The sequence below is a fragment of the Ambystoma mexicanum genome, chromosome 6q, assembly GCF_040938575.1.
Source record: "Ambystoma mexicanum isolate Mex_15411 chromosome 6q, UKY_AmexF1_1, whole genome shotgun sequence".
Classification (NCBI taxonomy): domain Eukaryota; kingdom Metazoa; phylum Chordata; class Amphibia; order Caudata; family Ambystomatidae; genus Ambystoma; species Ambystoma mexicanum.
In genome coordinates this window covers 1,630,237,722-1,630,250,420 of record NC_090937.1, presented here as the reverse complement: position 1 = coordinate 1,630,250,420, position 12,699 = coordinate 1,630,237,722, and the positions used below count along the sequence as shown (strand labels likewise).

The window sequence follows — 12,699 nt, the reverse complement described above, 5'->3', positions numbered from 1 at the left end:
ATCCCCTCACCGATAGACAGTTGCGGAAACTAGGATGCAAGAACCTTTCCTGGATGGGGTATTGATTTTCGCGAAAAGTGTGTCAGCTTTGCTTTCAGCATGAGTCTGATTTCCCAAAAATGCATTTTGAACAATTTAAAGATTTGATCTGCGTTGGCCTGGAATCGAACCCGGGTCAACTGCTTGGAAGGCAGCTATGCTCACCACTATACCACCAACGCCTGCCTGTTTGGGCTATGTGATGGAGCGCCCCTTAGAAATAAGAATAAGTCTTTGGCTGGGAATGAAAAAAGCTTGCGTTTGACGCAGAAGCAGTTCGCATCATGAGGTCTTGCCGGTCAGCCCAACATTTCCCCGGGACCCCTTAAAAAAGGAGCTTGGTTTTAAGTTTGGTTTGATTGAACAGTACATTTTGTTGGCTGGGCTGGGACCCTCTCCTATTTAGCGCAAGAGTGGAACGAGGCAGCAAGTTCAAGGAATGACATTGCATCCAGGCACTTACAGCTCTTTGTGCCCTAATGCCATGACACAAAAACATAATTTGAAAAAACTTAGCAGAGGATGGTTTCGATCCATCGACCTCTGGGTTATGGGCCCATCCATCGACCTCTGGGTTATGGGCCCAGCACGCTTCCGCTGCGCCACTCTGCTGGTTGGAGAATAAGAGCTTTTCTGGGCTTTTACAGCCTACAAACCGACAAACCTAGACCCAGTTTCGAGTGAAGCGGGCAGTAGGCCTTACAAAGCCAAACAACCTGCAACCATGCACTCCCATCCCATGGCCTTTTGCAGACAGGCCTCATTTCTCTAGCTCACACCCTAACTGCCAACACCCCTTCCCCTTCTCTCTCTGTCTCTCTCTCTCTGTCTCTCTCTCTCATTCTCTCTCTCTCGCAAATAGATACTTTACTTCCCAGGTGCAACAAAACAAGCCTTCTCGAGCTGGCAGATATGGGAAGGAAGGAAGGAAGGGCCAGTTTGGAAACTCAACTCAATTACCATAAATCCCCTGCTAAGGGTTATGGGAGGGAGGAATGAAGGAACTTTGCTTCAGGGAAAGGGCAGCTGCTGCTTCAGCATGTGAGGAGCGCAGCCACACGTTTCACCTTCCTCAGTATGTTGGTTTACAGGATGAGAGAGATCCTGAAACCTCACTCTAATAGGCTGAGGTGCTGTGCTCGGTGGCCTGCTGGGACCTTTGCCCGTCAGGGCAAGGCGAATAGGCCTTTGTCAGGCCTTTGTCGGGGAGGGGCCAGGAGCCCTGCTCGCTTCAATCCCCTCACCGATAGACAGTTGCAGAAACTAGGATGCAAGAACCTTTCCTGGATGGGGTTTTGATTTTCACGAAAAGTGTGTCAGCTTTGCTTTCAGCATGAGTCTGATTTCCAAAAAATGCATTTTGAACAATTTAAAGATTTGATCTGCGTTGGCCGGGAATGGAACCCGGGTCAACTGCTTGGAAGGCAGCTATGCTCACCACTATACCACCAACGCCTGCCTGTCTGGGCTATCTGATGGAGCGCCCCTTAGAAATAAGAATAAGTCATTGGCTGGGAATGAAAAAAGCTTGCGTTTGACGCAGAAGCAGTTCGCATCATGAGGTCTTGCCGGTCAGCCCAACATTTCCCCGGGACCCCTTAAAAAAGGAGCTTGGTTTTAAGTTTGGTTTGATTGAACAGCACATTTTGTTGGCTGGGCTGGGACCCTCTCCTATTTAGCGCAAGAGTGGAACGAGGCAGCAAGTTCAAGGAATGACATTGCATCCAGGCACTTACAGCTCTTTGTGCCCTAATGCCATGACACAAAAACATAATTTGAAAAAACTTAGCTGAGGATGGTTTCGATCCATCGACCTCTGGGTTATGGGCCCAGCACGCTTCCGCTGCGCCACTCTGCTGGTTGGAGAACAAGAGCTTTTCTGGGCTTTTACAGCCTACAAACCGACAACCCTAGACCCAGTTTCGAGTGAAGCGGGCAGTAGGCCTTACAAAGCCAAACAATCTGCAACCACGCACTCCCATCCCATGGCCTTTTGCAGACAGGCCTCATTTCTCTAGCTCACACCCTAACTGCCAACACCCCTTCCCCTTCTCTCTCTGTCTCTCTCTCTCTGTCTCTCTCTCTCATTCTCTCTCTCTCGCAAATAGATACTTTACTTCCCAGGTGCAACAAAACAAGCATTCTCGAGCTGGCAGATATGGGAAGGAAGGAAGGAAGGGCCAGTTTGGAAACTCAACTCAATTACCATAAATCCCCTGCTAAGGGTTATGGGAGGGAGGAATGAAGGAACTTTGCTTCAGGGAAAGGGCTGCTGCTGCTTCAGCATGTGAGGAGCGCAGCCACACGTTTCACCTTCCTCAGTATGTTGGTTTACAGGATGAGAGAGATCCTGAAACCTCACTCTAATAGGCTGAGGTGCTGTGCTCGGTGGCCTGCTGGGACCTTTGCCCGTCAGGGCAAGGCGAATAGGCCTTTGTCAGGCCTTCGTCAGGGCTTTGTCGGGGAGGGGCCAGGAGCCCTGCTCGCTTCAATCCCCTCACCGATAGACAGTTGCAGAAACTAGGATGCAAGAACCTTTCCTGGATGGGGTTTTGATTTTCGCGAAAAGTGTGTCAGCTTTGCTTTCAGCATGAGTCTGATTTCCAAAAAATGCATTTTGAACAATTTAAAGATTTGATCTGCGTTGGCCGGGAATCGAACCCGGGTCAACTGCTTGGTAGGCAGCTATGCTCACCACTATACCACCAACTCCTGCCTGTCTGGACTATCTGATGGAGCGCCCCTTAGAAATAAGAATAAGTCATTGGCAGGGAATGAAAAAAGCTTGCGTTTGACGCAGAAGCAGTTCGCATCATGAGGTCTTGCCGGTCAGCCCAACATTTCCCCGGGACCCCTTAAAAAAGGAGCTTGGTTTTAAGTTTGGTTTGATTGAACAGTACATTTTGTTGGCTGGGCTGGGACCCTCTCCTATTTAGCGCAAGAGTGGAACGAGGCAGCAAGTTCAAGGAATGACATTGCATCCAGGCACTTACAGCTCTTTGTGCCCTAATGCCATGACACAAAAACATAATTTGAAAAAACTTAACAGAGGATGGTTTCGATCCATCGACCTCTGGGTTATGGGCCCAGCACGCTTCCGCTGCGCCACTCTGCTGGTTGGAGAACAAGAGCTTTTCTGGGCTTTTACAGCCTACAAACCGACAACCCTAGACCCAGTTTCGAGTGAAGCGGGCAGTAGGCCTTACAAAGCCAAACAACCTGCAACCACGCACTCCCATCCCATGGCCTTTTGCAGACAGGCCTCATTTCTCTAGCTCACACCCTAACTGCCAACACCCCTTCCCCTTCTCTCTCTGTCTCTCTCTCTCTGTCTCTCTCTCTCATTCTCTCTCTCTCGCAAATAGATACTTTACTTCCCAGGTGCAACAAAACAAGCCTTCTCGAGCTGGCAGATATGGGAAGGAAGGAAGGAAGGGCCAGTTTGGAAACTCAACTCAATTACCATAAATCCCCTGCTAAGGGTTATGGGAGGGAGGAATGAAGGAACTTTGCTTCAGGGAAAGGGCTGCTGCTGCTTCAGCATGTGAGGAGCACAGCCACACGTTTCACCTTCCTCAGTATGTTGGTTTACAGGATGAGAGAGATCCTGAAACCTCACTCTAATAGGCTGAGGTGCTGTGCTCGGTGGCCTGCTGGGACCTTTGCCCATCAGGGCAAGGCGAATAGGCCTTTGTCAGGCCTTTGTCGGGGAGGGGCCAGGAGCCCTGCTCGCTTCAATCCCCTCACCGATAGACAGTTGCAGAAACTAGGATGCAAGAACCTTTCCTGGATGGGGTTTTGATTTTCACGAAAAGTGTGTCAGCTTTGCTTTCAGCATGAGTCTGATTTCCAAAAAATGCATTTTGAACAATTTAAAGATTTGATCTGCGTTGGCCGGGAATGGAACCCGGGTCAACTGCTTGGAAGGCAGCTATGCTCACCACTATACCACCAACGCCTGCCTGTCTGGGCTATCTGATGGAGCGCCACTTAGAAATAAGAATAAGTCATTGGCTGGGAATGAAAAAAGCTTGCGTTTGACGCAGAAGCAGTTCGCATCATGAGGTCTTGCCGGTCAGCCCAACATTTCCCCGGGACCCCTTAAAAAAGGAGCTTGGTTTTAAGTTTGGTTTGATTGAACAGTACATTTTGTTGGCTGGGCTGGGACCCTCTCCTATTTAGCGCAAGAGTGGAACGAGGCAGCAAGTTCAAGGAATGACATTGCATCCAGGCACTTACAGCTCTTTGTGCCCTAATGCCATGACACAAAAACATAATTTGAAAAAACTTAGCAGAGGATGGTTTCGATCCATCGACCTCTGGGTTATGGGCCCAGCACGCTTCCGCTGCGCCACTCTGCTGGTTGGAGAACAAGAGCTTTTCTGGGCTTTTACAGCCTACAAACCGACAACCCTAGACCCAGTTTCGAGTGAAGCGGGCAGTAGGCCTTACAAAGCCAAACAACCTGCAACCACGCACTCCCATCCCATGGCCTTTTGCAGACAGGCCTCATTTCTCTAGCTCACACCCTAACTGCCAACACCCCTTCCCCTTCTCTCTCTGTCTCTCTCTCTCTGTCTCTCTCTCTCATTCTCTCTCTCTCACAAATAGATACTTTACTTCCCAGGTGCAACAAAACAAGCCTTCTCGAGCTGGCAGATATGGGAAGGAAGGAAGGAAGGGCCAGTTTGGAAACTCAACTCAATTACCATAAATCCCCTGCTAAGGGTTATGGGAGGGAGGAATGAAGGAACTTTGCTTCAGGGAAAGGGCTGCTGCTGCTTCAGCATGTGAGGAGTGCAGCCACACGTTTCACCTTCCTCAGTATGTTGGTTTACAGGATGAGAGAGATCCTGAAACCTCACTCTAATAGGCTGAGGGGCTGTGCTCGGTGGCCTGCTGGGACCTTTGCCCGTCAGGGCAAGGCGAATAGGCCTTTGTCAGGCCTTCGTCAGGGCTTTGTCGGGGAGGGGCCAGGAGCCCTGCTCGCTTCAATCCCCTCACCGATAGACAGTTGCAGAAACTAGGATGCAAGAACCTTTCCTGGATGGGGTTTTGATTTTCACGAAAAGTGTGTCAGCTTTGCTTTCAGCATGAGTCTGATTTCCAAAAAATGCATTTTGAACAATTTAAAGATTTGATCTGCGTTGGCAGGGAAGCGAACCCGGGTCAACTGCTTGGAAGGCAGCTATGCTCACCACTATACCACCAACGCCTGCCTGTTTGGGCTATGTGATGGAGCGCCCCTTAGAAATAAGAATAAGTCATTGGCTGGGAATGAAAAAAGCTTGCGTTTGACGCAGAAGCAGTTCGCATCATGAGGTCTTGCCGGTCAGCCCAACATTTCCCCGGGACCCCTTAAAAAAGGAGCTTGGTTTTAAGTTTGGTTTGATTGAACAGTACATTTTGTTGGCTGGGCTGGGACCCTCTCCTATTTAGCGCAAGAGTAGAACGAGGCAGCAAGTTCAAGGAATGACATTGCATCCAGGCACTTACAGCTCTTTGTGCCCTAATGCCATGACACAAAAACATAATTTGAAAAAACTTAGCAGAGGATGGTTTCTATCCATCGACCTCTGGGTTATGGGCCCAGCACGCTTCCGCTGCGCCACTCTGCTGGTTGGAGAACAAGAGCTTTTCTGGGCTTTTACAGCCTACAAACCGACAACCCTAGACCCAGTTTCGAGTGAAGCGGGCAGTAGGCCTTACAAAGCCAAACAACCTGCAACCACGCACTCCCATCCCATGGCCTTTTGCAGACAGGCCTCATTTCTCTAGCTCACACCCTAACTGCCAACACCCCTTCCCCTTCTCTCTCTGTCTCTCTCTCTCTGTCTCTCTCTCTCATTCTCTCTCTCTCGCAAATAGATACTTTACTTCCCAGGTGCAACAAAACAAGCCTTCTCGAGCTGGCAGATATGGGAAGGAAGGAAGGAAGGGCCAGTTTGTCAACTCAACTCAATTACCATAAATCCCCTGCTAAGGGTTATGGGAGGGAGGAATGAAGGAACTTTGCTTCAGGGAAAGGGCTGCTGCTGCTTCAGCATGTGAGGAGCACAGCCACACGTTTCACCTTCCTCAGTATGTTGGTTTACAGGATGAGAGAGATCCTGAAACCTCACTCTAATAGGCTGAGGTGCTGTGCTCGGTGGCCTGCTGGGACCTTTGCCCGTCAGGGCAAGGCGAATAGGCCTTTGTCAGGCCTTTGTCGGGGAGGGGCCAGGAGCCCTGCTCGCTTCAATCCCCTCACCGATAGACAGTTGCAGAAACTAGGATGCAAGAACCTTTCCTGGATGGGGTTTTGATTTTCACGAAAAGTGTGTCAGCTTTGCTTTCAGCATGAGTCTGATTTCCAAAAAATGCATTTTGAACAATTTAAAGATTTGATCTGCGTTGGCAGGGAATGGAACCCAGGTCAACTGCTTGGAAGGCAGCTATGCTCACCACTATACCACCAACGCCTGCCTGTCTGGGCTATCTGATGGAGCGCCCCTTAGAAATAAGAATAAGTCATTGGCTGGGAATGAAAAAAACTTGCGTTTGACGCAGAAGCAGTTCGCATCATGAGGTCTTGCCGGTCAGCCCAACATTTCCCCGGGACCCCTTAAAAAAGGAGCTTGGTTTTAAGTTTGGTTTGATTGAACAGAACATTTTGTTGGCTGGGCTGGGACCCTCTCCTATTTAGCGCAAGAGTGGAACGAGGCAGCAAGTTCAAGGAATGACATTGCATCCAGGCACTTACAGCTCTTTGTGCCCTAATGCCATGACACAAAAACATAATTTGAAAAAACTTAGCAGAGGATGGTTTCGATCCATCGACCTCTGGGTTATGGGCCCAGCACGCTTCCGCTGCGCCACTCTGCTGGTTGGAGAACAAGAGCTTTTCTGGGCTTTTACAGCCTACAAACCGACAACCCTAGACCCAGTTTCGAGTGAAGCGGGCAGTAGGCCTTACAAAGCCAAACAACCTGCAACCACGCACTCCCATCCCATGGCCTTTTGCAGACAGGCCTCATTTCTCTAGCTCACACCCTAACTGCCAACACCCCTTCCCCTTCTCTCTCTGTCTCTCTCTCTCTGTCTCTCTCTCTCATTCTCTCTCTCTCGCAAATAGATACTTTACTTCCCAGGTGCAACAAAACAAGCATTCTCGAGCTGGCAGATATGGGAAGGAAGGAAGGAAGGGCCAGTTTGGAAACTCAACTCAATTACCATAAATCCCCTGCTAAGGGTTATGGGCGGGAGGAATGAAGGAACTTTGCTTCAGGGAAAGGGCTGCTGCTGCTTCAGCATGTGAGGAGCGCAGCCACACGTTTCACCTTCCTCAGTATGTTGGTTTACAGGATGAGAGAGATCCTGAAACCTCACTCTAATAGGCTGAGGTGCTGTGCTCGGTGGCCTGCTGGGACCTTTGCCCGTCAGGGCAAGGCGAATAGGCCTTTGTCAGGCCTTCGTCAGGGCTTTGTCGGGGAGGAGCCAGGAGCCCTGCTCGCTTCAATCCCCTCACCGATAGACAGTTGCAGAAACTAGGATGCAAGAACCTTTCCTGGATGGGGTTTTGATTTTCGCGAAAAGTGTGTCAGCTTTGCTTTCAGCATGAGTCTGATTTCCAAAAAATGCATTTTGAACAATTTAAAGATTTGACCGGGTCAACTGCTTGGTAGGCAGCTATGCTCACCACTATACCACCAACTCCTGCCTGTCTGGACTATCTGATGGAGCGCCCCTTAGAAATAAGAATAAGTCATTGGCTGGGAATGAAAAAAGCTTGCGTTTGACGCAGAAGCAGTTCGCATCATGAGGTCTTGCCGGTCAGCCCAACATTTCCCCGGGACCCCTTAAAAAAGGAGCTTGGTTTTAAGTTTGGTTTGATTGAACAGTACATTTTGTTGGCTGGGCTGGGACCCTCTCCTATTTAGCGCAAGAGTGGAACGAGGCAGCAAGTTCAAGGAATGACATTGCATCCAGGCACTTACAGCTCTTTGTGCCCTAATGCCATGACACAAAAACATAATTTGAAAAAACTTAGCAGAGGATGGTTTCGATCCATCGACCTCTGGGTTATGGGCCCAGCACGCTTCCGCTGTGCCACTCTGCTGGCTGGAGAACGAGAGCTTTTCGGGGCTTTTACAGCCTACAAACCGACAACCCTAGACCCAGTTTCGAGTGAAGCGGGCAGTATCCCTTACAAAGCCAAACAACCTGCAACCACGCACTCCCATCCCATGGCCTTTTGCAGACAGGCCTCATTTCTCTAGCTCACACCCTAACTGCCAACACCCCTTCCCCTTCTCTCTCTGTCTCTCTCTCTCTGTCTCTCTCTCTCATTCTCTCTCTCTCGCAAATAGATACTTTACTTCCCAGGTGCAACAAAACAAGCCTTCTCGAGCTGGCAGATATGGGAAGGAAGGAAGGAAGGGCCAGTTTGGAAACTCAACTCAATTACCATAAATCCCCTGCTAAGGGTTATGGGAGGGAGGAATGAAGGAACTTTGCTTCAGGGAAAGGGCTGCTGCTGCTTCAGCATGTGAGGAGCGCAGCCACACGTTTCACCTTCCTCAGTATGTTGGTTTACAGGATGAGAGAGATCCTGAAACCTCACTCTAATAGGCTGAGGTGCTGTGCTCGGTGGCCTGCTGGGACCTTTGCCCGTCAGGGCAAGGCGAATAGGCCTTCGTCAGGGCTTTGTCGGGGAGGGGCCAGGAGCCCTGCTCGCTTCAATCCCCTCACCGATAGACAGTTGCGGAAACTAGGATGCAAGAACCTTTCCTGGATGGGGTATTGATTTTCGCGAAAAGTGTGTCAGCTTTGCTTTCAGCATGAGTCTGATTTCCCAAAAATGCATTTTGAACAATTTAAAGATTTGATCTGCGTTGGCCGGGAATCGAACCCGGGTCAACTGCTTGGAAGGCAGCTATGCTCACCACTATACCACCAACCCCTGCCTGTTTGGGCTATGTGATGGAGCGCCCCTTAGAAATAAGAATAAGTCTTTGGCTGGGAATGAAAAAAGCTTGCGTTTGACGCAGAAGCAGTTCGCATCATGAGGTCTTGCCGGTCAGCCCAACATTTCCCCGGGACCCCTTAAAAAAGGAGCTTGGTTTTAAGTTTGGTTTGATTGAACAGTACATTTTGTTGGCTGGGCTGGGACCCTCTCCTATTTAGCGCAAGAGTGGAACGAGGCAGCAAGTTCAAGGAATGACATTGCATCCAGGCACTTACAGCTCTTTGTGCCCTAATGCCATGACACAAAAACATAATTTGAAAAAACTTAGCAGAGGATGGTTTCGATCCATCGACCTCTGGGTTATGGGCCCATCCATCGACCTCTGGGTTATGGGCCCAGCACGCTTCCGCTGCGCCACTCTGCTGGTTGGAGAATAAGAGCTTTTCTGGGCTTTTACAGCCTACAAACCGACAACCCTAGACCCAGTTTCGAGTGAAGCGGGCAGTAGGCCTTACAAAGCCAAACAACCTGCAACCATGCACTCCCATCCCATGGCCTTTTGCAGACAGGCCTCATTTCTCTAGCTCACACCCTAACTGCCAACACCCCTTCCCCTTCTCTCTCTGTCTCTCTCTCTCTGTCTCTCTCTCTCATTCTCTCTCTCTCGCAAATAGATACTTTACTTCCCAGGTGCAACAAAACAAGCCTTCTCGAGCTGGCAGATATGGGAAGGAAGGAAGGAAGGGCCAGTTTGGAAACTCAACTCAATTACCATAAATCCCCTGCTAAGGGTTATGGGAGGGAGGAATGAAGGAACTTTGCTTCAGGGAAAGGGCAGCTGCTGCTTCAGCATGTGAGGAGCGCAGCCACACGTTTCACCTTCCTCAGTATGTTGGTTTACAGGATGAGAGAGATCCTGAAACCTCACTCTAATAGGCTGAGGTGCTGTGCTCGGTGGCCTGCTGGGACCTTTGCCCGTCAGGGCAAGGCGAATAGGCCTTTGTCAGGCCTTCGTCAGGGCTTTGTCGGGGAGGGGCCAGGAGCCCTGCTCGCTTCAATCCCCTCACCGATAGACAGTTGCAGAAACTAGGATGCAAGAACCTTTCCTGGATGGGGTTTTGATTTTCGCGAAAAGTGTGTCAGCTTTGCTTTCAGCATGAGTCTGATTTCCCAAAAATGCATTTTGAACAATTTAAAGATTTGATCTGCGTTGGCCGGGAATCGAATCCGGGTCAACTGCTTGGAAGGCAGCTATGCTCACCACTATACCACCAACACCTGCTTGTCTGGGCTATGTGATGGAGCGCCCCTTAGAAATAAGAATAAGTCATTGGCTGGGAATGAAAAAAGCTTGCGTTTGACGCAGAAGCAGTTCGCATCATGAGGTCTTGCCGGTCAGCCCAACATTTCCCCGGGACCCCTTAAAAAAGGAGCTTGGTTTTATGTTTGGTTTGATTGAACAGTACATTTTGTTGGCTGGGCTGGGACCCTCTCCTATTTAGCGCAAGAGTGGAACGAGGCAGCAAGTTCAAGGAATGACATTGCATCCAGGCACTTACAGCTCTTTGTGCCCTAATGCCATGACACAAAAACATAATTTGAAAAAACTTAGCAGAGGATGGTTTCGATCCATCGACCTCTGGGTTATGGGCCCAGCACGCTTCCGCTGCGCCACTCTGCTGGTGGGAGAACAAGAGCTTTTCTGGGCTTTTACAGCCTACAAACCGACAACCCTAGACCCAGTTTCGAGTGAAGCGGGCAGTAGGCCTTACAAAGCCAAACAACCTGCAACCACGCACTCCCATCCCATGGCCTTTTGCAGACAGGCCTCATTTCTCTAGCTCACACCCTAACTGCCAACACCCCTTCCCCTTCTCTCTCTGTCTCTCTCTCTCTGTCTCTCTCTCTCTCATTCTCTCTCTCTCGCAAATAGATACTTTACTTCCCAGGTGCAACAAAACAAGCCTTCTCGAGCTGGCAGATATGGGAAGGAAGGAAGGAAGGGCCAGTTTGGAAACTCAACTCAATTACCCTAAATCCCCTGCTAAGGGTTATGGGAGGGAGGAATGAAGGAACTTTGCTTCAGGGAAAGGGCTGCTGCTGCTTCAGCATGTGAGGAGCGCAGCCACATGTTTCACCTTCCTCAGTATGTTGGTTTACAGGATGAGAGAGATCCTGAAACCTCACTCTAATAGGCTGAGGTGCTGTGCTCGGTGGCCTGCTGGGACCTTGGCCCGTCAGGGCAAGGCGAATAGGCCTTTGTCAGGCATTTGTCGGGGAGGGGCCAGGAGCCCTGCTCGCTTCAATCCCCTCACCGATAGACAGTTGCAGAAACTAGGATGCAAGAACCTTTCCTGGATGGGGTTTTGATTTTCACGAAAAGTGTGTCAGCTTTGCTTTCAGCATGAGTCTGATTTCCAAAAAATGCATTTTGAACAATTTAAAGATTTGATCTGCTTTGGCCGGGAATCGAACCCGGGTCAACTGCTTGGAAGGCAGCTATGCTCACCACTATACCACCAACGCCTGCCTGTCTGGGCTATGTGATGGAGCGCCCCTTAAAAATAAGAATAAGTCATTGGCTGGGAATGAAAAAAGCTTGCGTTTGACGCAGAAGCAGTTCGCATCATGAGGTCTTGCCGGTCAGCCCAACATTTCCCCGGGACCCCTTAAAAAAGGAGCTTGGTTTTAAGTTTGGTTTGATTGAACAGTACATTTTGTTGGCTGGGCTGGGACCCTCTCCTATTTAGCGCAAGAGTGGAACGAGGCAGCAAGTTCAAGGAATGACATTGCATCCAGGCACTTACAGCTCTTTGTGCCCTAATGCCATGACACAAAAACATAATTTGAAAAAACTTAGCAGAGGATGGTTTCAATCCATCGACCTGTGGGTTATGGGCCCAGCACACTTCCGCTGCGCCACTCTGCTGGTTGCAGAACAAGAGCTTTTCTGGGCTTTTACAGCCTACAAACCGACAACCCTAGACCCAGTTTCGAGTGAAGCGGGCAGTAGGCCTTACAAAGCCAAACAACCTGCAACCACGCACTCCCATCCCATGGCCTTTTGCAGACAGGCCTCATTTCTCTAGCTCGCACCCTAACTGCCAACACCCCTTCCCCTTCTCTCTCTGTCTCTCTCTCTCTCTGTCTCTCTCTCTCATTCTCTCTCTCTCGCAAATAGATACTTTACTTCCCAGGTGCAACAAAACAAGCCTTCTCGAGCTGGCAGATATGGGAAGGAAGGAAGGAAGGGCCAGTTTGGAAACTCAACTCAATTACCATAAATCCCCTGCTAAGGGTTATGGGAGGGAGGAATGAAGGAACTTTGCTTCAGGGAAAGGGCTGCTGCTGCTTCAGCATGTGAGGAGCGCAGCCACACGTTTCACCTTCCTCTTTATGTTGGTTTACAGGATGAGAGAGATCCTGAAACCTCACTCTAATAGGCTGAGGTGCTGTGCTCGGTGGCCTGCTGGGACCTTGGCCCGTCAGGGCAAGGCGAATAGGCCTTTGTCAGGCCTTCGTCAGGGCTTTGTCGGGGAGGGGCCAGGAGCCCTGCTCGCTTCAATCCCCTCACCGATAGACAGTTGCAGAAACTAGGATGCAAGAACCTTTCCTGGATGGGGTTTTGATTGTCACGAAAAGTGTGTCAGCTTTGCTTTCAGCATGAGTCTGATTTCCAAAAAATGCATTTTGCACAATTTAAAGATTTGATC

At 49.8% G+C, this 12,699-nt stretch overlaps 1 non-coding gene across 1 annotated transcript; it reads right to left on the bottom strand.

The window, feature by feature from the left end:
* Positions 1-2,679: 2,679 nt before the first annotated feature.
* On the bottom strand, positions 2,680-2,751 carry TRNAG-ACC (transfer RNA glycine (anticodon ACC)). The gene has a single exon. It is a non-coding gene; the product is annotated as a tRNA-Gly (tRNA).
* Between the last annotated feature and the right edge of the window lie 9,948 nt (positions 2,752-12,699).